The sequence below is a fragment of the Struthio camelus genome, chromosome 5 (genome assembly GCF_040807025.1).
Source record: "Struthio camelus isolate bStrCam1 chromosome 5, bStrCam1.hap1, whole genome shotgun sequence".
In the NCBI taxonomy this organism is placed as follows: Eukaryota; Metazoa; Chordata; class Aves; order Struthioniformes; family Struthionidae; genus Struthio; species Struthio camelus.
In genome coordinates this window covers 43,970,725-43,995,066 of record NC_090946.1, presented here as the reverse complement: position 1 = coordinate 43,995,066, position 24,342 = coordinate 43,970,725, and the positions used below count along the sequence as shown (strand labels likewise).

The following is a 24,342-nucleotide window of genomic DNA, read 5'->3' as shown; positions in this document are numbered from 1 at the left end:
AACAGAGAAATTCATTTATAATAAGGCCAAGAGTGTTATTCCTAAGGCAAGATTCTCTCTCTGCTTCCCAGTAGAGATTAGGGGTGGAATTTTTCCCACTCCTGCTTCTGCATGGCTTGTCTGATGTTTTGTTTTGAAATACATGTGATTTCAGGATACTCATTTTTACTCTTCTTCCCCAGCCATGGAAAAGCCGTGCTAGATTGCTGAGGGCTGTTGTTTAGCGTGTTACCATTCTTTACCCTCTTTGTAGTATGTCTCTCTGTCTATCTTCGAACCGTCCTTCACCCTTCCTTCACCACTTGTCCTTTGTCTTATAGTGACTAGGGTTTCCTTCTTCTACAGTTACACATAATGAGTAATGGTGATCAGGATTCATCATTTTTGTGGTAAGCTGTATCCTGTTGCTTTCATATTCCATCACGCTTGTCAGTCCCTCATTTCAGACCTATTTTCTTCATTTGAACTTCTCCTCTTAAGAACATTCTGCCCTTGGTATGGGCATCCTCTCCTCCAAAATTCCTCAGTGTCATTTTCTTCTTCACTCATCATCCTCAGGTTTTCCTGAAGCTACTCTCTTCTCTCTCCTATCCTCTCACTTGTGTTGCTCTTCCAACATACTTCTGTTTGGAAAAAGTGTATAGTACTGGAGAAGGGTCTACATCATGGTATTCCAAATATTAAAATTGCAGTCTATTTCACTCTGTTTCCAGTATGTAGAAAATTTAAGAAAACAAAATTGTAGTGATGGGGCAAAGTTTTAAGATCCTGGTAATAATGTGAGGTGAGCGAGGTGAGCAATAATACTATTTGAAAACACATTATGTTCCTCACTATTGTTCTATCCCTGTACTTTCACCGTGCCTTCCTATCCTGTGCTGCACCTCCCCGATCCCATGACCGTAGGTGTCTCCTAACCATTGTTCAGATCTGAAGGAATGGATGTCAACACCAACATGCTGCAATATCCCATGAAAACATGCTGCAATTATCTAATGAAATATCTGGGATACCAATCATAACCACTAGCAAGTTAACTTAGAGTGTGGAGACTAAAATTTTTTGAAAGATAGTCTAGACGAAAACATCCTGGAGAGTTCAACTACTATCTCAGAATGGCAAGATATATGTATTTGTTTCTGACCAGGCGCAGGTTTTGTTTTTTTCCAACAGAAATCCAAATGTAAACTTCTTCCCGTTATATTGTTGCCTTCTTTTGGTTTTTATCTCAGACAATTTCACAGATATCACTCAAGGCTCCTGACTTTTCCCTTTGTTTTCCATTTTAGGAAAGTGTTTGTTATGGCATTGTCTCACTTATCATCCTAAATGCTTCCCATTTCTTTGATTTGAATTGGAGCAGTTACAAAAATTTAGGGCTAAGTTCCCCACGTCAATACGTCTTCTGGCTGAAGAGTGTTACTGTTGATTGAAAGAGCATTGCCTCCCTCGTTCTGTTTTTTTATTAATTTACAGTGGATGTATTGTATCCTCAAAGCTAAAAATTGGGCGCTTTTAATATATTAAATCTCCCGCAAATAACTTTAAGAGCCCAGCTCACAGTGTAGGTAAACTCTAGATCTGGCAACAAACTCTGAAGCTCAGAAAGACCTTTTTATGTGAGGAATGCTTATTTAAATGAACTCCTCCCCTCCTTTTCCTTCCCTCTCCCTTCTCCCTCCTTCTCCTCTTGATCTGCTTTTTTAGAGCAAACCCAAGGAAATAGTAATGATTCCCATTGCTTCAAGGGCTTGATCTGAAATTCTAGCTGCATAGATGCTTGTATTAATGAAAGCAGCTAAGTCTAAATTCTCTGCAGGATGTTGGATGAAAAACACATTTCAATCAAGCTCAAGGATGCAGTTACATACAGAATGAGTGCACTTTGCCCCCAGATACACAGGGAACCAAGTATCAAATTGTAAAACCTCATTGCAGCTGAAGTAGGTTGAGAGAAACAGCACTGAAATAGTAAATCTGGTATCTCCTGGATTGTTTTTTATTTTGGTAAGTTGGTTGAGATCCTGGACAGTTCTGTTTTCCTCAGACAGTAATTTAGGGCACAGAATGAGCATAAAAGCTTAATCAGTTACTTTTTTCCATAGATGCTGCCTGGCAAGGTGATACTATAGAAATAAGCACACAGTTTCCTATCTAAGAATAGCATGTAGTGACAAAACCAGTTTTGGCAAAGTGCTGCCATTGATGAACCCAAATATGTCAACATTTTGGGTGATTTCTTGTGCTGAGATTTGGAGTAATATCCATAATGCTTCAAGTTGTGCTGATGTTTGATCTCATGAAAAAAACCAGGATTGGTCTGTACTTGAAAAGAGCTATGTATAGGGAACTCCCCCTGGGGAGTCAGGGTTGGATTAGTGTCTAGTGTGACATAAAAGAGATCTGAGAGATGCACTACTCTCCTTGTGTCAATCTGCAGGCTGTATTTCGTAAAATCACAGAATAGTGTAGGTTGGAAGGGACATCCAGAGGTCATATGGTCCAATTTCCTACTCAGAGCAGGACTACTTTCCTTGTTAGATCAGATATTTCAGACAAGATCGAAAAAACATCTGTATATAGATACATTATGGTCTGGACAACATTAATATACTGCCTATCTGTGTTACTTCAGTGTTAAGACCTGTTTTCAGGTGCTCATAATTTTTACCACAATTTATAACTATTTAAGCTGAAGGTTTCCATGCTGGCTATGGGTCAGAATGGACTGCTTATTTCTGAGAACTGAACTAGAGAGTATCTTCTCTCTCCCATGTAAGTATTTTCAGGACCTTTCCTTTGAAGAGGTCTAGTAACCCTTTTCCTTTGGCAAGAACATGATTTTTAGTTAGGGTTTTGGTCTTTGCGCCTCTCTCTCTCATCGAGGTGGAAATCCACCAAATATGCTTTAAATTGTTTGAATTTAACAGCTAAGATTTCACAAGACTGAGCATCAGTGTCCCTACATCAGCTGCCCTGGGCTGCTATGCTCAATCTAGTTCTAAATCCAGCACAGAGGATGAAGTTCACCTCACTCCTAAGCCCTCTGGGATCCTAGGTAACATCTAGGAAAAGCCTCTCCAACTCAGTTGCACATACCACAGGATTGAAAACAGAATTGGATATTGATTTCATGCCACAGATTGGAATCTTTGTTTTTTTTTTTTTTAAATTGCCATATTAACAAAAACACAGAACTTCTTAGATTGTTATATATGGAACAAGATATTTCCAAAGAATATTATTAAGGGTGTAAAGGCCATTACTCAAAAGACTGTGAAATGCCAGAATGAAAGGTATCTCCGTGACCTAATTTCCCCCCTGTTGTTTCTAAATTATGATACAGTCTTTCTGACTAGGTGATTGGATTGTGTTTTCCATGATACTTTAGTCTCATTTAGGCACAGAATGGTCCAGCCTGGAGACAAATTAGAGCTGTGTAAGTAAGGAGAAAGACCTTACTGGAGCCTTATTTGCTGCAGCAGCTGAAGCAGTGATTGAAGCAAAAGATTGCAGGAAGAAATGATGTGGATAAGGCAGGTGAGAGCTCTGGAGAATTGGGTTATATTTCTGCCTGTTGTGATATTTTTCTGAAGCTACTTAAGCCAGATTTCTCACAAGTCTCTAATTACAAGGTCCTGTTTTATGGATGAGACTCTGGGCCCTGATTTGCAAAAAGATTAAGTACTGCAACTGCAAATGAAGTCAATATATAAACCAGGGAGTCCTTTGAAAGGTCATGTCATATACTTCTCAGTGGGGATCCTGAAATTCAGTAGATGTGTTTTTGACCTTGGTCTCTCTGTACATCAGTTACAAATATGTAAAACATGGATGGTGTTTTACAGTGTGAAAAATAATTAATATTTCTGAATCAGTTGAGTGCCATTGTAATGGTGATGCAGACAGAGTTGGGAGGAAATTAGAACTTCTGGCTTCTGAGCAGAATTTGGGTAGCGTGCGGTAGGCAAGACCAGAGGCGAAGTGTAGAAGTATGAAAAAGCAGCATTATTTAATAGTTGTGTAGTAACTATAGAAAATATAGCTTCTATGCACTAATTGAGGGAAAGACCATGTGGAAAAAAATCATGTGATCATTTAAAGTTTGTATTCCCATGTATGCTTCATAGCTGGATTAAGGCTGCTGAAGCAACCTTAATTCTGGGATCTCTTAGCATTGAACTTGCATGGTGATATAAGGTTCTTTTAATAGTTTTTCCATTTGTTATATTCGTGAACTTTGTTTAAAAATATATGTCTATCTATCTGTTGTATATAAAGCCTGACTTGGTACACTGTAGCTGTCTTCTTCCTATCCTTTCGTTTTAGTATTTAGGGAGATTTTTAGTGTGCATTTTTTTTTGGATTTTTAAAACAGGCATGCCTATGCTGTGACCCAACCGCCTGACTGTATTGTATCTTCTGAGATACAGGAGGCTTGCGATTTTTGAGCCATTTACAGAAGTACAAAATGAATGTGTCATGTAGGTAAAATGCTACCACATCAAAGTAGTGGTTCCTTATACCATCGATGTGCTTCATGCTGGTGTAAACGACTGCAGAAGATACAAGGCCACAGGGAATCAGGCTCCATATTTTAGAAGAGAACATGTGATTTACTGAAAACAATTTACAGTCAGACTCTGTTTATGCCTCCCCTACCGTAGTAAATAAATAATGCTTTACTGGGTGCTCCATCAAACATTTTTGGAGGTTTGTGAAATGTCAGGCTTGGTGTAATAGGAGACAGGTTCTGTTTGTTATTTTCAAATAGTTAGCAAACTAGCTTCCTTCACAGATTCATTTCATTACCTTTGTCCCTAAATTTTATTTAAAAACTTATTTGGGGCAAATTTCAGCTTATGCTTGGAATGTTGTTGGAAGCTTACTATCTAGAGGAAGATGAAAAGCCCTTGTATATTTTGCATTATTATCTACTGCTTAGAAATGGAGACTTCAACAGTGCAAGCAGTGCGCTCCCCATCTTGGCTCCCGTGAATAAATCATGGTTCCTGTATCTGTTTCTCATTTATAAAGTAGGAATTATATTACTTACCTTGCCCTGTTTTGAAAAGTTTTTGAGATGTTTAGATGAAAAGCAGTTCATACCGTTAATCAGTTTTAGATTATTGCATGTACTGGACTGGCAGCTTAGCATCATATCATTCCATTTACTTTTAAAGAAAAAACCACTGCTCCAGAAGAAGCCTAATAAGCAGATGTCAGTCAAAAGAGAGTGTAAAATTAATCAAGGGCTGCCTAGGCTCTTCATTTTCACTTGCTTTGTCGCTTTCGATAGGTTAGAAACTGTGGTGTCAATACCTAGATGTCTTGTTAATCTGGTTCCTTCCATTCTCTGGACTCTCACACCCATTTGGATTTGGGAATGTGAAGTTGGTGGACGCAGGTGGCCTTCTGCATGCGTCTGCCAGTACTGACCGTGTTCTGGGACTTTTAGGGCCGTGAGGGTAAGAATATCCCAGCTGTACTAGTTGGCGTGGCAAATTCTTTTCCTGAACTTAGAGGAAGTTTCAGTTTTGGAAAAGCTTTCTTAACTTGTTGCTACTTAAAATGTGCATCTTGGGATGGGAGGATTTGGGGAAAGGCTAGGGGCCGGCTGTGGTCTGTAGATAGATTTGATTGGTAAAGTAGGATTGCTTCCGGGGAACTGAGGATTCAGACTGAGTAGGAATTTCTGCAAGAAAAACATAGCTTTTTCATGAATTGTGTGTGCAGAGAAAGCAAATGAGCCTTGAAATGTTTCCAGTTTCTAGTGGTTTTCCTTCACAAGAAAGGCAACCTGCAAGCTCCTGCTCATTAGCTTCTGTTCTTATGCACGTGCAAGCAGGTAGCACAGATATGAGGTAAAGATGCAAAATAGAGTACAAACAAATCAACAGAGTGATGTCAAATACCCTGCAACTTGCATACTTAATTACTTTACTGTAAAAATTTACAGATCATTCCTGGTAAAGTTGTATTTGAATCTGAAATAGAAAGATTTCACTGATTCTGAGTAATAGTTCAGGTGAACAGTATAGCCTTTGGTCAAGGTACAAAATAAGTACTAATGTGATAACAGGGGAGCTTTTGGAAGTTCCTGCAGGAGGCAAAAGCACACACTTACTTTAAAGATGGGGCAGGTCCACTGACCTAATTAGAGCTATGACTGGAAATCTGGATCTAAACACATAAACAAGAAAAATAAAAGAATACAAACTGAAAACGAGCCATTTACCATGTAAGATCTCTTTGTCATATAAACGTAGCTCGCCACACGAATCTAGGAACAAGCAATCTGATCCTCATCTGGCTGGTGTAGCAGATTCAATGCACTGGCACTGGGGAAAGATGTTGGAATATATTGTATGTTCTTTCTATTTCCCACTCCAATGAGGTAACAGGTATTCTGCCTTGTGAACGGGCAGGGTTTGGGGTTGGTGGCTCTTTTGTCACTGGTACAAAATATGCTTTTGGGATTCTAGCTGTGCGTCACATGGTCGGCTCCTGATCTATGTGATTTGCTTGCATTTGGAAGAGTGTTTCTGCACATTTAGTTCTGAAATTGCATCTGTGCAAAATGTGCCTGTTGGAAAGTGAATGCTACTAAAGAGAATTTACAGTTAACTCTGAGTAAATATTAGTAAACACCGCTTTCAGAACAGACAAATAAATCCAGCAGAATCCACCCAGGTCTGTTGCACGACAGGACTATAATAAGAGTGGAGCAAAGCAACGTATGGAAAATGACAGCGCTTAGTGACTGTCAGGAAAATTTCTCTTCGCTAAGACTTCAGGTTGTCAAACCAGCTTCTCCTGATGAGAGCATTGCTGGGCTGTGATTGATTGGTTGCCCTGGGAAGGCAATGATCAACAACAAAATGCATGTTGATATGAAATTGGAGTCCTTAACTCGATTGTTATCTGAAATTTTTACCTGATGTCTAGCAGTGCTGGCTATAGCTACCAAAAATGCCTGCAAACAGTAGAAGGAGGTATTTAGTAGAATTACTTTTCCTTCCATTGTAAGCTTTTGCATCCAAACCTCTACTGCTGTATTGCTCAAGAAAAATTATTTGGATATATATATATGTGAGTAGCATTTCACATTCCAAATGCACAGATATGCAGGTCACATCTTACAAAATGGCGAAAGTGTGGGACATTAGAGAATTGTCACTTTATGACAACTGTTCTGAGAATAGATGATGAGAAATTGTTGTTGTTTTTTTTTTAAATTGCTGCTGGCATGACTCGTCAACAGGGCCTTTCATATGCTATGATATTTGTTTTGCGCTAAAACTAATTTTCCAATTTCCCCTGTAGAAAAGAGTAACTTACTGGAGTTTTAGTGGGAACAAGTGTACAAACTTAACCATCCAGGAGACCCAAAAGGGTTGGCATTTTTGCATTTCTGATCAAGGTTGTCTGTCAGGTGTTGAAGAGAACCCTGCTATTTTACAGCAGCTATTATAATTGGGTATCTCAAAACGCACTTCTCTTGTAGACCTGGGAACCAGATAGACTTACGACTCTAGTTAAAAATGTGTTTCTGTTTCTGACTCTGTTATGAAGAAAACTTGATAACAGTCATTAGCTAACTTACTGGCAAGTGGATGCTCACACATCTGATATTTGAAAGATTAATGTCAAATGTTTAAGTCTGAATTTCAGATCTGCCTGTTTTTGAGTTATTGCCTTTTAATATGGAGCTTGCACTTGTATTTACTAACTTAGATAAGAATTATTGGATAAAAGGCACCCCAGTGATGAGAATAGATACCTTTTCATGACATTAGCTTATTTAATTGAATTGTTTTTAATTAGGGAGAAGGAAATGAAGCACTATGATGTCCTGCAATGTTAGAAGCCTAGTCTCACACCTTATGTGCTTACCCAGGCACTACCAGACCTTACTTGCTTGTCGCCATCATGAAAGTGGCAGGGGATGTAGTACAAGCAGCCAGAGCTGCAGCAGGTCCCAGCTTTGTGGCAAGCCTTGAACACAAGCAGGAGGAGGCATGCCTTTAACACCGCCCTGATCTCCTTCTTGCCTCCAGCAGTACCTCCCTGCCCGACCCAAAATCAGTCCTGCCACCCTCACTCTCCTGCCACCCTGCTTTCCTCCTGCCATAGTCCTTCTCTCATGCTGTCTTGCCTCTGCTTTTGTGTCCTGAACCAGAAATGTAAGTCCTGTTGCAGGCTGGAAAGCTGAGGGGCTGCTCCTGTGCACAACAGCAAGTTACCACTGATGAACTGATGGGCAGCCGCTTGCCTGAGTGGAGGTATTTATCTCCTGGTGAGCTTCCTTGGGTGTTTGTTTGCACAGCCTGTGGCTGTCAGGGTGAGGTGCGTCTGGATGAGGACACTGGTGCATCTGAGTGGCAGAGCGCTCGTGGAGGGAAGGCCCTTTGGAGGAGAGGTAGCAGAGTTGCAGCGGTTACATGAGGTGGTGAGCATGGGAAGCCTGGCCCACTCAGATATCTCTCCCAAGGGTGTCCCCTGACGGAGCTTCAACAACAGAAACGGAGAAACTGCTTGTGAAACACTAAACCTTCACCTACGCTCACAGGGAGAGGGGAGAATTTAGCCACCCATCCTCACAGGATGAATCCACTGTGCCTGCATACACTTGTCTGTCAAAAGGGAACGTGTTCACATTTATTGCTTCAGCTTCAATAGATCCAGCCCTTTATCCTGAGATACTGTTGCCACTAGAGTCTCTACATGCATGTGTCTATAGGGGCTCCAGGTTTCTGGGAGAGTACTCCCAGAAAGGGAAGGACTCATGGAAGGGGATTTTGATACATCTACTATGTGTTTCCTTTTGTAAGGTCCCTCAGCTGCTTTTAAAGGCTCCTGTAACTCTCTCATATTTATTTTACTGTAATACAAGATGCTTTAATTACTGAGACAGAAAGTTTACTGGTCAGAAAATGTAGTCAGTTTTCATTGCATCTCTATTACAAAGCTGGTATAATTTCCAAAAATGTACTGCTTTCCATCTCCCAAACACATGAAGTCTCATTATATTTTAAAAACCTTTTGTGATGCATGACTCGGAAGAACATGAACAGTGCTCTGCCACTGTGGATTTTTTTGTTCCAGCTTTATCTGACTCAATGTCATTTGGCGTGATTTCACCAATTTTATTTTCAAAGTTTGAGGAGCATCTAGCTAGCTAACTATCCCAGTACATCATGATAAAAATGTTTGGCCTAGATGTAAAAGATACTTGTCTGATCAACTATGCTCAAACAAATCAAGATGAGTAATGCAGGAATCTGTTGTAAAGCTTATTTAGTATGATGCATACCACTTTCCAGATGTTCATCTTTCTCTTTTAAAAATTAGTTTTAATTCATTGCCAATTACCATTAAGAACAGAATTCAGTAGAACTGAAGAGAAAGAAAGAAAAAAGAAATCAGAGGTGATAAAAGATGCTGAAACTAGCAAGACTTAACTGCTGACATCAGATTAAGGCGTTCATGTGCAAACTGCCTGGCTGCTTTCCTATATACTCCTTATAGGGTAGAGACAGACAGCAAAAGTGCCAGTGGAAAAAAGATGTGTATCCAGATATACATCTGGATAGGGGAGAGTGGGTGGCAATGATCATTCCTTCCCTGCGCAACCTGCTTTTTTGCTTAGGGCTAGAGAAGAACAGAACCTGCCTCCAGGACATGCATCAGTTTTCTTAATGTATTAGTAATATTTCAGCTCTTGGTCTTGCAAGTATGTCTCCAATTATATCTGTAGCTATGCGCCGTCTTCTTCATTCCTAGCATGGCTCTCCAGGCTACAGTGGCATGGATCAGTGAAGACTGCTTCTCAAACAGGGCTACAACGCAGCGGTTGTTTTTCCCAAACCTGTTCTGTTTTTCTGTTGTCTGCCTTCTGCCTAGAGGAGTTTTTCAGTGCAGCATCCCAGGCCTGGCCTTTTGAGCTCCCCCCAAGACCGCTGCAGAGAAAGGCAGAGAAGGGCCAGGCTCACCTGGGTACCTGGAGCAGCTGGAGGGTGCAGACGGGTGGGGGTGTTTGAGGAGAGAGCACGGGGCTCTGTATTAGGAGGGATTTTGAGTGAAATGGTTTTGAGGCTTTAGGAAGGGATTTACTGCACTCCCCCAGGTGGGATACCATTTTGGAGCAGGGTCATGTGCACAGGACTACTGCTGGACAGCTATTGACTAGTAAGCTAATAAAAATAGTATAAACTCATAAATTAGTAAAAAAATAATGCAAATACAAGCCTTCTGTCTCTTACTTACTTGTGTGGACAATACAAGACAGTTTCTGAACAAGCATATGTTTCTTGGGATTTGCTTTAAAGGTCACAAAGACTGGACAGCTCTGCAAATCCTTTAGAAATTGGTTAAGAGATTTCTTTTTCTGTTTCAGAATGGAAACTTCTGCTTTTTTGCAGCACTTCACTGTAGTATGAAGTTTCTTGTAACTGAGCAAAATTGTATGTTACAGTTGTGAAGAAGTTACGGGTGAAGAATTAACTAGGATGCTAACTGCAGGACCTTTTCTTCTTGCTGGTGACGTGGGAAAAGTTGGAGAATGATTGTAGGTGCGATGGAGACTTTGGGAACGACTTAACATCTCACCATTGCTTAGAAAATTATTCATGCTCGAGTATGAAGATGAACGGAGCCCGTTTATTCATCACAGAGGTTTTGCTTCATTATTCTGTTCTCTTAGATGATGACGTTGACAGCCCGACCGGTGTCATTTCCGTTCTCCTGTGTATTGTTATTGTGCAGCTGTACAGCTTGTTTTTATTAGTATCTCAGATAAGACTTGACTTAAACCAGCAAATCTATATGTCTTGTAGCGTAAATGTGATTCTGCCTAAAAGAATATAAAATGTTTACAGAACAAGGAAAAATTACAAAGTAAAATAACTTTTGCAAAAACATTACAAACTAAACTTTTTTTGATTGCATTTTGCAAAGTATTCACCAGCCTTCCTTGAATACTTGCTCAGAAAAATAGATTACCAAGAGAATGGGATTACTTTTTGCACGACTGGATCCATCCTTCAGCAAGCAAATTAGCTTGGAACATGTACAGAACAGTTCATTCACTGTGAAAGTTTCCATGGCATGAAAATCTTTAAAAAGTAAATGCGGGGGTGGGGGGGTCCAACCTGTCAAAGCAATAAACTTTTCAGGTGAGGTACTTTGTGCATGGTTCCGCACTGTGCCATCCTCATCTGGCAGGGCTAATTTTATTCTCTAGCCGTAGACTCTCTTGATCCTAAATGATGTATACCGTGTTTGTTCTCTTTGCTGTCTGATGCAAGCCTGTTCAGACATTCACATAAACATTCAACAGATTAGTTTGAAAAAAAAAAAAAGATTAAAAACATCACCTTTTTCATTAGATTCTTATTGTGACTTGGCCATTTACAACTCATATATAAAGTCAAAAGGAAGTCGTGGGAGTTTTACAGATTTCATGGATTCCATGGAGGTTAATTGCTTTCCTTCTTCAAGGAGCTCTTATCATGCAGAAATTGAGCAATGCAAATGAATAGCCAAGTATTTTAGTCTAGCCTAAACTCCAGTAGAATGCAAAATGTTTTGGATGAGGAAAGGTAATGTAAGCTTGAAGTCTTACCAAGCTACAGTCAAGCAGACTTTGAAGCAGATTGCCATCATTATTAATCAAATGATTGATAGATAAAATTAAGCGTTGTAGTCCCACTCTCTATGATGGGATGGGAGATGCCTGGAGTTTTCAAGCTCAAGCAAGTAGATTTAAAGAACGGGCTGTTAACGTTGTCTTTTCCAACTTGTACATGTCACAGGCCATAAAACTTCATAGAGTGGAACTGAGTAGAGGATTTGGGGTTTTATTTGGTCTCAGAAAGAATTATGAAAGAGGGATTATGGCAGGAGCAGTTCTGTGGTCCACTTTTGCACTTTCATAGGCCTTGCAAGGCCACACAGAGCGTAACTCTTCTTGTTTTGGAGATGGGACAAGATGTTCTTCAGTGCTTGGAGCTGTTAATTTAAGAATTACTGTTTTTGCAAAACAGAGTATTTGTGTTTAACCAGCATCAGGAAAACATTTTTGTACTTTGAAGCCAAATGAAATTCAGTGATTAAATGCATTTGAACACAGACCCCTGTTTCTGTGTAGCATAATCTCCTTCAGCCGTCTGTGGAATTGGCAACACAGTTCTGAGCATTAAAACTGCTTTTTATGCAAGAAATTCTGATATAGCCATAGCTCAGCAAAGACCTTTAAACTAAAGACCATTAAAATCTGGGACCCTCCTTTCCCCCCTCCCCGCTTGCTACTTTGCTGTGGGTATCATTGCAAACTCAATGTTTGAATCACCTTGTGAAAAAAATGCAATGGAGTTCATGTTCTGCAGAAACTTAGCAGATTTTGGACTAATAATCAAAATGATATCCTCTGCAAGTCCGGTCATTCTTCTGATTGTAATTTTATTTTTGTTTGAACCTAGAATGCAAAATGACCAGTTGCAAATTGGCCAGTGGAGCACATAGGTGCTACACTCTTGTGAACTGAAATATGTGAGCTGTTCACACTGTAGGCAGTGTGAGGGAGAGCTTTATTCAATTTGATTTCACGAGGGAGGCATTTTTAAGTCCTGTTGAACCAATGTTAGCAATATTGAGCACTTTAATGGAGTCAGCCTGCCAGTTGCTGACAGTGTTTTCAGCAACCTGCCATCTCACTCAGCCAGAATCATTTAAAGTTGACATGGTGCTGAAAATGAGGAGGCTAAGGAGTCCAAATTTGCTGACATATATCTGTATGTGGGCCTGTTCTAAATACATCAGGATAATCTTGCTTGGAGGTTCTGGACATCTCTGCTGTGTGCCTAGTGCATTAGGAAATGAGCCACTGTTGTACTGGGACGCTGGTTGACGGAGACATCAGAACATCTTCAAGTAGCTTTAATAAGCTATTATGAGGCATATAACCTACCTTCTGCTGGATGGGATGTACCAAATCACTTATCTCTTCTGATAAAGGAATGACTGGTTTCATTTTAGTAGGAAGAGGCCTCGGGGGCTCAAGAATTGCATTCTACTCCTAGTGACCCCAGAAAGTCACTGTCTAAATAACCATATCACCTATATTAGATACAAGATACACTTACTTTAACAAAGTAAGTTCAACTGGGAACTTTTTATTCTGTCTTATCCACTCCTTTTTTTCAAGGTTTGATTATTTTATACCACTATATTTTTTTTAGCTGGAGTAGTGGGTTTCAGTCTTTTCAATGTTTTTACTCCTAAAAAATGTCAAGTGGGTCTGCAGAATATTTTGGAATAATTTCCAAGATATAAAGGGTTAAAATTAGGCCCTTAATATTTTGAGAGGTCTGAAATAGGGCAAGGCAAGCTCCTCTGTATGTTACGTGCACAATTACAAATGTGACAAATGCAACTATAACCTTTCTCCAAGGAATATTACAAGTTCAAACTTGAACCTTTGGAGGCTGATCTTGACCCATCAGCCGGGATACATAGGGTTCCTAGAAAGGGTAATTCAGAGCAGGAGATTAACTTTCATTGTTCTGAATCTCCCCTTGAAACAGCTTCTCTCTCCATGAAGAAGAGAGCGAGCAGGCAAATTAACCTAAGCTTGCCACTGTGAACGCGTCCCTCTCTGTCCTGAATGTTAAAAATAGCATAATCATTCCTTCTGTGTGACGTTAAGAGTGTTCATTTCAGTATCTTGGCCACATTTCAGTTGCGATAATGGCATTGTTGGTTCACCTCTTGTTTTAATTGGGTGAATTAAATTCCTTTCCAGAAAGGATATTGAATTGTGTTACTTTCCAGCATAGAAAGGGCTCTAGGATCAGGCATGAAAAATGGAAACTGTAGCTTAGTTTACTGCTGCGTACTAACAGCTATGTGCATCTATCGTGGGAGTGATTCACCTTGTGTTTGCCAGGTAATAGCGGACAGATTTGGGAGGGGAGGCCTAGGAAAGTGGGAGAAGGAACAGGAGGAGGGGGATTGTAGCTGAGTGATTAAGAAAAGATTTAAGTGACTCACGCTCTTCTGGCAGTACTGGAGAGAGAGAGAAAAACTAGTCCTTTAATCCTTCTCTTTGCTTCTGTGGCCAGCCCTACTCTCTGAGGTTTAAATTAAAGGATCGTATGTACAATCTGGGAACCTTTCCAGATATGCTTTTGAAACACTGCTCTACTGCTACAAGAAATGGTTGCAAAGTTCTTCTCTCTGCCCCTGCTGAATGCACACTGCTTACTGGGTTTGCTGATCCCTGGTCAAGGATTTTAGTTATTTTCCATTAGAGGACCCAGGTAACGCCAAGTTACATCCCAGGGTTCCTCCCCAGCTCCCTCCTTTTTGCCCTGGTTCTTGTCTGTTGTCTTTCTGTGTGAGGAGGTGGAAGAAGACAAACTGTAAAATCTCCTGAGCAATATGAATGCTAGATATTTATTTATTACTTCTAGCTTTCTAAAGGGACCATTGTTGAGTTGCAAGAACTTGCAGTGGCTTCCCTTTCCTCATCTCTCCACAGAGTAGCATGGCTGGGCCAAAACCCTTAAACATTTCACTAGATGCTGAAAGCAGCTTCTGGGCGTGTTTAATCGGCTCTTGTCAGAAACGTCTGGATTTAGGAAGAAGATGGGACCCCGGGTTGTCGAGGGCCTCTAGGACTGCTGAGTCCTGGCTATTACTGTTGCAGATAGTCCTGTCATTCATTTCTTTCTACCAGCTGGCCAGGTTGCGTCCTAGCATTGCGGCGGGGGTTGCTTCCAGCCTCTAAGAGAAGGGCTCTTCCAGACACTTCCTTGCTAATTGGTAGAGTTCACCTTTGAATTTTCTATCTAGTTTTTCTCCTAGCCTTTGTTCAGGTCCTAACCATTGTCCTTTAGTTTTAAATAGCTTGTTGTCATCTTGTATTTATTGCTACAATGCGTTTAGAGACAGCTATGCTATTTCCCCTCGAATTTCTTTGATTAGGCTGAGTTCTCTTCTCTTCTCTCCACAGGACGGACTCCTTTCCTAGTCTCCTGTTCTTCTCTATGCCTCTTCTCCACTTTGCATTCATCTTTCTTGAATGCAACTAACCAGAATTGAGTACAGGACTGCAGACAAGGTGTTACTAGACCCCCATATCATGCCACTTAAATTTGCAACAGGATAGTTTTAAGCAGCCATGGCTGCAGCAGACCTGATGCGCTAAGTGGCCCTGCTACTTCTGTATAGGCCAGGGCTGCAGAGCAGTGCTTGCCCCTCTCCCATGCCCTGTAGTACGCAGCATGCTGGTTTCACAAGTCCTGTTTCTCACTGCTGCTGCCCACAGCTGCCCCGACTTTGGATTTTCAAAGCCTCTTGCTTGTCCCACATACTCATTGTATGGTACACAGAGTGCTCCATGCTCTTTGCAAAGCACATGACGCAGCACACAATCCGCTCTGATTTCCAACACAAAAATCATTTTATAGTGATGTTTCTGTCAAGTCACAGGTTGGTGGTATCTCTTTCAAGCCAATGAGGCTGAAAGGGAAACTGGGATGTTATAAAAAATGTATTTGGTGATTTGTAGGAACATCACTTATCTTTGTGTTCTGTTACTAACCCAGTGTGATGATTTTAAGGGAATTTTGTTGCAAAAGGCAGCATCTCCTGCCTGAAACATAAAGGTGAGGTCTTTGATGCCAGCTGTCATTAAAGAAGCTTTGTAAATAAATAGATTTTAAATCTGCAGATGGGCCTGACTTCAGTTTCACCTTTTCTAAAATCTCTTAGTACTTTAAATGAGTCAAGGGTGTTCTCCACATCTTAAGCTAATCTGTTGCATAATGACGCTGCATGTAGTTTCATCCTAAAGTAGTTTAATTTTATTGGTAGGTGCAGTGGTACCTACACATCCCTTACCTATCTCAAATATGTGTTGGTAAAATGTCTTTAGATCATTTGAGGTTGTGGATGGAAAATTATCTAGAAGTACAAAATACAATTATTATACTCCAGGGATTTCTGGCAATTTACCAATATAGATAATAGCGCTCAGGCAGTACAATATAATACTTTTTGTTTGCTGGACTCTGCAGATCCGTTACTGTGCTTACTGAGTACAATACTAAGATTCAGTTCTTGTAGAATCACTCCTGACAGTGCCAGACATAAGATGGCACTCAAATAAATACAAGCTTAAATTGTTTCTTGGATCTCCCCTAATTTCCAGGCTGTTGCAGGTTTTTTCAAGGTCATCAAGAAAATGCTGATTTCTGTGGCTGGCTGGCTAGAAAACATACTAGTCTGTAAGATGATGGAAAAAAGTCGCTTTGTTTAGGTCAGGCGCTCTTTGGACGTGAAGTAAAATATTTGAGGGCAAACTGAATCTTCTGGGTATAAAAATGAGCAGCAGCAACAAAGCTTCTGGAGTCTTAATTGCTGCCCTGAAATGAAGTATACTTTCTGGAAATCATGAAGCAAATGTCCTTTTAGACTTATAGACTTAAAGCTTAGGTAGCCTTATGAGAATAAGCAAGTTTGGAAATACAGTCTGATTATCGTATTTGTTTTTATACCCTTGCAGTTTCAGTTGACTTCTACCATAGAAAGAACAGAATGAAATTCAAGCTATTCATGTATTCCCAAATGTTACTGTGAGAGAACTCTTATTCCCAACTGTTGTTTTGAATTCTAGTGGAATAGCCTGTTCATTCAACCTAGCCAGCAGCCTGTAAGCCAGAGATGAGACCTGTGCTGCTTTGGACTTTGAAGAAACACAGTGATCGTGTCTAAATCCGAGTTTGAAGGAGGATAGAGAATAGTTATGTCAAGCTAGTAACTGGTGATGCCACTGAAGTACCTCTTATTTGAGTGAAATGTTGTTTACTGATTGTACTAGGATGTAAGCCCTGTGATAGGTAAACTGGAGGTCTTTTTGAGAGATTGCATTAATATTCATAAAGTGCTTTTTGATTCCTGGAGGAAGGAGGCATTATAAATACGTGTATTATTATTAGCAAAGTTTATTTATATGCTTTGAAGAAATTGTTTATCAGAATCAGATTGTTGCAAGGCTGAGTTCATTGCTCTGCCTAGAATAACGACAGGTCTGGGCACCGTCATGCTGCACTTAGCCCAAGTGGGTTGGCACTGGTTGGGATACTACTGGCCAACTTAAGTTAATTGCTAAGTATACCATCAGTGTTGAACTTGCCAAGTGCATGCTTTGTGCAGTGGCAGCGCGCTGCATAAGGTATGTTGGTGTCATAAAGTTATGTAACTGTGTAAATGTTTCCACTTCACTTTGTACAAAGAAGCCTGGAAGTAATGAGTCTTAAAATAGGTGCTTGTGGGTTTTTTTCAGGCTCTGGCAGAAGCAGATGCAAAGTTTAAGCCTAGAGTTTCTAGCTGTTTCTGGGGAGGCAGTATTCTACCCATTTTCTGCTTGTCTCCTTCCCTTCATAGGTTTCCAAAATCCAGTGCAGAGCCACCATAAGGCAGCTTCTAATATTGCGCTACAAATGTATGTAAAACAGCTCTCAAAAGACCTCAGTAAAATCTTTTTTTCCCCAAATATATAAAAAGAGAATGACTTAAAACATACTCTTTGGCTAAAATAAAAAATATGCCTTCCTTCGGATATGTTCCTAACAGAAAGGTTGCTATTGCTTTTCAATGAGGTTATTGGAATAACCTTTCATATGCAGCCCTTGGACAAGAACCAAACATAAGATACACTCCTCTGGTCTTTGGGAAGATCCGTAAGCAAGAATACCGGATAAACCCAACCAAGTATTTTAAAATACGCATTTTTAAAGTAATTCCCAAGTCACCAAATAGCATCTGTTTCATTAATAAATCCACACAACTGACTAATTTAATCTGTCATTCCTCAGGTTCAGTATGATTTCTTCTTCGTTTTTGGCTTGAGAACCTTCTGAGAATTTTAAGAATCGCTAGGGAGTGGTTTCTTTTATCTGTTCTTATCAGCATGAGAAGCCTTTTCTTCTGGGTGTAGGAATTTTCTCCTAGTGCATTCTGAACAACTTTTTGACAGTTAAGGATATTCAGTCAGCTATCTCTTGTAATACTTCATCTCTATTTGTATTCAACCAGTCTGCCATTAGCTGCCTTGAGTGAAGCAAGCACACATAATGTTAATTCATTTCTCCTGTTCTGTGCAATTCTAGTGACTTTATTCATTCATTTCTTTACCCATTTCTAATTATGGACTACCTCTTCCAAGGAAGAGGTGGAGGTTGAGGAGCTAGGATTTCCTCCCTTATGATGAAGAGCTTTGTAATGGGTCAGGATAGTACTTGCAAGCAGGTGAAAGTTGGTATTACATTTCTGAGTCTTGGCTGGTGGCACGATATTATTTGTAAACAGCAATATAAAAGTTACTTTCTTTGGAAGAGAGGAAAAAGACATGGAATCTATTTTTCAGGTTAATTTTTAAAAGTACTAGCTTACTAAACATACAGGTATAATCCCCAGATCCTTATGGGAACAGATCTTCTTGTGATGTCAAAGAAATTTAGAGTCAATGCAATATATGTAATACTGTTTGCAAAAGCCATTTGCGATGATGTAGTAAAAAAAAAGCTCTAATGTTTGCATTTTGTGCTTGTTACAGGCTGAGATTTTCAAAGGTCTTTGCACTAAGAATTAAGTGCCTACTAACAGAATATCCACTGCAGTATAGATGTTCACATATCTCATAGGGAGTGCTTGAAGTCAGATGTTAATAAAACTTATTGTGTGTTTCCATAATTTACTGTGCCTCTGTGACTACTTTGCCTGCCCTCCTGTGCACTGTTCTCTCTCTGTCAGGGTTATTTCTGTATCTCAAGTTACGATTAGCTTTAAATTGATGGTGTATATATTTTCTCCATGTTTGTCCCATGTGGAATTTCCCATCTGAAAAACTTACATTCCTGTCAGGTCCTTTCTCTAACTGTGAATTTTAATGATGGATTTGCTGTGCTTTGGAGGATAAAAGCAGTAGCTTTATTCCATTGGCATTCTTCTAAATTATTCTCGTACCTGTAGCAGCATGGAAACTTTGAGTTTTAATGTCACACTCTTTTCCAGCTCCTAGTTGCTGTGTTTGAGACTGAAGGTAGTCATATTCTGCCGAGTCATTCAAATGTATTCTGATTTACAAAGATAAGCTGAAAAAATGCAGAAATAAAGTAAAAAATGCATCAGACCCTTAAAGCTGGACATCTCTTAACACGATGTCTTAGCCATTGTCATTCTATTAACTGTAAGGGAAATCGAATTATTATTTAAACTTCATAAAAAGCTTTTGAAAGTGCAGAAGATAAAAGCATGCTTCACCTGCCCAGAAGACCCCATGCAAAGAGCTGTAAGGCTCCTGAAGTCCTTCTGGATCAAATCTCAGCCAGAGCTAAGCACGCTTGTGTGAGGAGCTCTCCCTTGATGAGGTGACCAAGTAAGGCCAGCCAGGATGGAGCATAAACGGTTTGGCTGTGTTGTGCACCCCTGCAGCTGGGCCAGGAGATGGTAGTACGAGTTTTCCCAACTACAGTTATTTCTTTTTGCCCTTCTAGCAACTATGCAATGTGATGACTCGCACATGGACCTATCTCCATGACACTGATTTGAAATCCAGCCCCGGTGCAAAGGCAACTCAACTGGAGAACAGCTGCATAGGATATAAGTGCTTTCTCTGTGGACTAAGAGAAGGGCTTGGTACCCCTTACTTTTCCGTCGCTTGCTTAAAGCTGCTCTGTCTTTTCTTAAACAGATGGTTATACCTGTATCAAACCTGTTTCATAGCTCTCAATTCCTAACTCGTCAGGGCAGTTGATACTCACTTTTTGAAATTAGCTCTTCGGCTTATGACTCTGAGTAAAAATTCTTGACCCAGTGCACACAGACGTCACCATTTGAGTGTCTTGACCATAGGCCCTTGTCTGTACCTTTCACTGTGATCCTGAGGTTATGCTGCTAACTATTCAACAGTCAGTGTTAACAATGTTCTGAATTATTGTAATAGGATATTTACACAGTGATGACATTAAAAAATTGAGGGCTGTTCAGTTAAAATTCTGAAGGCATACAGAGTCTTGAAAGAGATAGCTGGTAGTGTACAAAGTGTTGAAATATATGTACATTACTGTCTATTTTTTGATTCTAAAATGTGAGAGTAATGCCAGGCAGTATTTCAGCAGCAGTTATCAGCTGTCACCATTTGTTTGACAAATTACTAATTGCTCTATTTCAAGCAAATGTTTTCAGGGTAGACAACACAAATAACTGACTTTTGCTATTTATTTGGCGGCTGTTTGTTTCATCGCAAGTAATTCCAAGAACACGCCACGCTGGCCAGTTAAGACAGTAGGACAGCTTTATTTTGTGTAAAAGCTTTCAAGCAAACTGCATCTCCAGGTGCCTCATGGTTTTGTCGTATGGTCTGTTAAAAGAAGAGGTGAACCCAATCCGAAAGACCTGGGTCTTCCTCTAAATGTCTGTAATTCTGAAGAGGGGATTTGGTCCATGGTGGCAGTTCCGGAGTTCATTTGGGTGTGAGAGGCAAACGTTCCTAGCTACTGCGGTAGCTGACAAAAAAAGAAATTTAGTTTCTAGCAAGGGGAGACCAGATAGACTTCCAAGTTTTCAAAGGCAAGTGATTTGATGAAACATAAGTAGAAGACTGTTCCAGATGGCAGGATTTGCAAATAAAAAGGCAACTGTATTTAACAGCAATAGGATTAATTGAATGGGCCAACCAGGAGTAAATGTTACATCCAAATGGAGACCAGAGAGACTGGAGATGCTGAATGATGCATGAAATTGTCATAAAGTATAGCTTGAAATCAGTGTGTGACATGGAAGTTATTTGAGAATTGTGTAACACATTTATGCTTCTATGCAAAAGAAAGAATGAAAGTAATAGCTATCTATGCTCAGCAGACTGAAATCTGAAGGGGGAAATTAAAATAATGAGAGGAGAGGAAGGTTTTGGTAGAGGTGAATTCCAAGCTGAATTCGGCTGACGTTCTGGTCAGCAGCAGATGAGGTGCTGATGCACACAGTTGCAAGCATAACAGAGAAGAAAAAATAGCATCCCTTTGTGTTGTCAGGACTTTTGCGAATTGTGCCTGTTTAACTTCAAAATCTGCTATATCTCTTTGTCTTCCAAAGCCACAAGGGCAGCTGTAAGTAGAGTTGATCATGAGGATCATCCTCAAGTTTGTGGGGTTTTCCGTCGGTGGAGCTGTTCTGCTGTCTGATGTAGCCGCTGAACAGAGCAGTGGTCTCAGCCCTTTCTGTTCCCTTTGAGATGTCTCTTGTCGGAATTGCTGGAGTTTTGAGAGAAATAAGTGTGTGCCAAGCAAGCAAATGCCAACCTTGTCTAATAAAAGTTACCATTTAACATCTGCAGACCTCTCTGCAAATATCTGTATAGCAATGTAAGAGCCAAAACAGTGGCTGCATGTTTTGCAGGCCTGTTAGACTAGATGCGGGAAATGAAGATGGGTGAACTCCCTCTCCATTCTCCCAAATTTATGTATGCACATGTATCTACACAGAAGCAAACTTATATATGAGAAAGGGTTAAGCATTTGAAATGGGAAGTTATTATTTTAATACTATTAGAGATGAAATGTGCAGAAGAAAATATTGTGCTTGTGCTATGACAGTGTTTCCACTACCCATGATGTTTCCTTGTGTGCATTTATTTTGGTGTCTGGATCTGTCTGAATTGCTTCTGTCCTCAAAAATATCTCCTCTTATATGATCTGAACTTTGCATCCATGTCTAGCTTAGATCAAAGTGTGAAGTCACAATTAAGTGTATACTTTCTTGTATTATTTGGCTTATTAGTAGGCCAGTGGTATGGCCTATACCTAGCAGCGTAGGTCTATGGATTACCATTACGATAATTACAGGAATAATTGCAGGCAGCAAGGCTAGTAATCATCTGCATTTTTATATTATTCCAGTAACAGCAATGTTTTTTCACTCATTGAGAAAAATGACTAAGTACCATGCCAAAGGCACACTATGCAATTCACCGTTGACACATAAGTAGTACATACATTTGTAATATTGTAGGGGAAAAAGTAGTGTAAAGGACACGAATAATCTACCAGCTGTGAAGGAAAAACATTTAAAAACAATTAAACAAAACAATTAAAACAGTTAAAAGTAAAACCAGAACACAACAACAAAAAACCATCTGAAAACTGTGATCTGTATGTATTCAGAGTGTGCTTCTTTCTCCTTCACCTCCACTCTGTCTACATGTAAGCTCTGTGTGTTCCAGTTCTCTCTGCTTTTCTAAAGTATATAATGATTTCTAAAAGGCACAACAAAGAAAACCAGAAGCTTGGGGAGTTCATACAGATGGCAGGAATTTTCACTGCAGGCCCTGAAAAGAATCCTAATTGATTTTACCTTCTCCCTGCAAAAGTGCTCACCGCATTACAGAATAGTGGCTGACAAGAGTTGATTATAGGCTTTAAAAAAAAAGGCTTTTATGCATGCTTTTATATTATGTAGAACTAAAGAGCCCATGATATTAGTACATTTTGCCAAAACATGGTCAAATTTAAAACGAAAAATATTTTAAATTGTTATCAAGTTACTGGACTATCTACAAAAATAGAGGCTGGAAGCCTTTGTTTATGGCCAGGTTACATATCTCTGAAACTGTAGACTTTATTCTGAGTTTGCTGCATGCATAATTACAGTGTTAGTAGCGAGAACCAGGGCAATGGATGTGTTTTACCTAAGACGTTATTGATGAAACATTGCTCTGTGCTTTTTTTTAATGTGCTATAAGGCATCTGTTCAGTCCCCTCCTAGGGCTCTCTTTAGTCGTTCATGGGGCAAATGGCTGGTACCAGCAGTGCAGCAAGTAACTCCCACAACAAACTCCTGCCTTGTTTTCTCTTGAGGGAAGCCTTGGATTGTCCACACCGTAACCTGCTGCAGTCCCATATGCTGTAGATGAAAATGCGTGCTCCCTCTTTGGGGAAGAAAGAGATGTTGGCTGGACCCAGGCGTTTGTCTCAGGTAAATCCCCAGTATCCATGGTAGAAGTGGTCACTGAGGAGGACAATCTAAAGGCTCATTCATTTATTTTTGTTTTTTCCAGTGAAACACTTTCTCCTAACCATAGTCAGGATGAGAGGCAACAAAGAGCAGATGCTGTACTGGGCACCTTTTGCTCTTCTGCATGAAGACCAGAAACCTGGTTTCCTATTCCTTTATATTGTGTAGTTGAGTGACAGCAATGCCTAGTGCAGAAGTATTATTTCAGCAGACGACATAGTTGATGCCAGTCTGATGTTTGAGGAGGGTAGCTTGGTATTCATAATAGTTAAGGATAATATTCATTGCTGAGAAAGGCCTGTCTCTGAACTGTTGAATCTTTGGAATGTGGAGGTATTCAGTGATGCGCCCCAGCTTAAGTCCAAATGGTTTTTAGCCATGTTTTTATGAAAATACATTAAAATAACAATGGCAGGTTATATCATTCTGGATTGCAAGTAGGATAACATTTGCATAAACTGCAGAGTAAGAAATTAGCAACTGAACTAATCAAGTGTAAAGAGGTTCTTCTTCTTTCCTGATATGGGTTGTCCAGGAAGGGGGGCAGAATGGGAACGTTGAGCCCATTATAGTAGAAAAGATTGAAGTCATTGCCATCAGTACAAACATTAAGCTTTTTCAGTAGCTTTGTTCACTGTGAAACATTCAGTCCTCTTAACACCAAGTCTCTGCTCTAGTATTTGCTAGGTGGAAAAGAAAAAAACAGCAATGAACTGCAGTCATTATAACATGCGAGCATAAAACCACTGTGTGGCGTTCAGCATTTGTTTGGTGATTGAACGTGTGGGTAGTCCTTATCCACTAGGTTCCTATTGCTCTGCCTCCAGGAAGAGGGCAGATTTCAAGGCCAGCACAAGCCCGCTTTTCACTGAGGAAAGCTTGAGTCAATTTTCATGTAACTGCCTCTGTCCTGCCCTGCTCTGCCAACTTACATTACTGTTTTTTACAGTGTGCTAAGTAAAATTCGGCCTTTGAAATGCAGAAAAGCTGTTGTTTCATTTTAGCTGAGCTAAAACTGAAGAAGTGTGCTGAGATGACCTATTTCTGGCTGGAATGCAGGACCATTTCAGCCATGTGTTTGTCAGCAGAGCCTGACCTCATTTTAACCTGGCAGAGCTACTTAATAGTAGAACTACACTGTGGAGAGCAGCTCACTGGTAAATAAATGAAGATAACCCATCTATCAAGAAACAAACCTACACAAAAGCCTTATGATACAAGTCATAGACAGGAAGTGGTCTCTCTCAGAGGTTTTGCTGTAAACAT

General features: G+C 40.0%; 1 protein-coding gene across 6 annotated transcripts in view; it reads left to right on the top strand.

Moving 5' to 3' along the window:
• The window catches only part of RGS6 (regulator of G protein signaling 6), a 304,375-nt gene that overhangs the window by 88,408 nt on the left and 191,625 nt on the right, over nt 1–24,342 (top strand). The gene's annotated exons all lie outside the window — the stretch shown is intronic.